This window comes from Pseudomyrmex gracilis, unplaced genomic scaffold (genome assembly GCF_002006095.1).
Source record: "Pseudomyrmex gracilis isolate BER0280 unplaced genomic scaffold, ASM200609v1 scaffold_479, whole genome shotgun sequence".
NCBI classification, from domain to species: Eukaryota; Metazoa; Arthropoda; class Insecta; order Hymenoptera; family Formicidae; genus Pseudomyrmex; species Pseudomyrmex gracilis.
In genome coordinates, this window is record NW_018021063.1 from 2,685 (window position 1) to 4,547 (window position 1,863).

The window sequence follows — 1,863 nt, forward strand, 5'->3', positions numbered from 1 at the left end:
TATTATTTTATATATTTTATATGTTCAATTTATTATTTTATCATGTTATTTTCAGATTTATTAATAGGCTGCGTTCCGATATTCACTGCTATCTACTAGATAGTACTACAAATCTATACTTTATATTAAATGTGCTATAGATTTTCAGTACCGGCAGTGTATGAGAAAGAGAGAGAGAGCAAAGAAGGAAGAGAGAAGGAACATATGAGCCACGTGCGAGAAACAGGCTAGCGACGAGGTACGCTTCTCGCGGCTGGCAGTATTAGCTATAGCTATAGCTATAAGGAAAGACAGAGANCGGTTATATATATCCGTCTCCGACTACTGCTCGAAGTTGGCCGAAGCGCCGAGCGCACACGGACACGGCTGTTCGCCTGTGTGCGCATCCCCTCCACTTGCTGTTGCATGCTGCAAAAGTCTTGAAACTGGCATCCCTGCGCGCGGGGCTGTTTTACGCGCGTAAGACAGCCCAATGAATGCTTATTTGCTGATTTTTGTTAATTAAGATTTCGGTAATTATTGCGAATCTTGTAAAACGGTATAAGACTGTTTGACTCAATTTTACTCCTTTTACCTGCCATGAGAAATGTTACACCACTTGTCGGACATCCTATATATAAAATATATACAGGGTGTCAACAAAAGATTGCCCAGTAAGTACATAGCGTTATTTCTCATTAAAAACTGAGTCAAAAAGTCCTGAATCATTTTTTTCTATTACGTGTAATAAAAGAGTAATTATTGAGTAAATCAGGTCTATCAGTGCCCACCTTTAGCTGAGCGTACGTCATTAAGCCGCACGTCTAGTAGTATGCGTGAGCGCTCCGCCGCTATGGCGATCGGTGCGGCGACGCTATACCTTCGCGTACGTCGCTAGCATAAAAAGCTAAAAGTCGGCGCTAATTGGCTTGATTTACTCAATAATTACTCTTTTATTACATGTAACAAAAAAATGGTTCAGAACTTTTTGACTCAGTTTTTAATGAGAAATAATGCTATGTACAGTAGGGAGCACGATATCGTGCAGCTCCAGGGGAAGTATTTCTCGGAAATTTCTTCTTTAGCTGCTCCTATTACTGCGCGCTCTTCTTCTTCGATCTCGGATCGTTGGCGGAGACCGAAGAAGAACGGCGCGCGATAGTATAGAACATCCAAAGGAGAAATTCCCGAAAAATATTTCCCCTGGAGCTGCACGATATGGTGCTCCCTACTGTACGTACTGATCGGTCTTTCGTTGACATTCTGTATATATACAAGATGTCTCGTAATTGCCGTACAATCTCTCGTGGGAAGATAGAGTTATATTGAGTCAAAAAGTCCTGTACCACTTTGCAAGATTCGCAATAATTTATCGAGATCTTAATTAATAAAGATCTGCGAATGAGCGTGCATCGGGCTGTCTTACGCCTGTAAAACAGTATAGTGCACTTTGCGCGCTCACGGTGTTACCCGTAGCAAAGTATAGAAAGAGCTAATATAACAGCATATACTATAACGTATACATAATAAAAGATAACCGCGCGAATCGCGCCGGGCTATCTTACGTGCGTAAGACTGTGCATTGTACTGTCTTACACGCGTGAGACAAACCGATGAACGCTTATTCGCATATCTTTATTAATTAAGAAAAGTCTTACACGCGTAAGACAGCCCAATGAATGCTTCGCGGATTTTGGTTACTTAAGATGTCGGTAACTATTGCGAATCTCGTAAAATGCTATAGGACTTTTTGACTCAGTTTTACTCTTTCTACCTGCCTACAAGAAATGTTAAAGTAATTGTCGGACACTCTGTATATGTATACTTTCTTCGAAGGAAACAATCCTCTTAGTGGTTTTGGTGTTCACTTATTTTATTTAATAA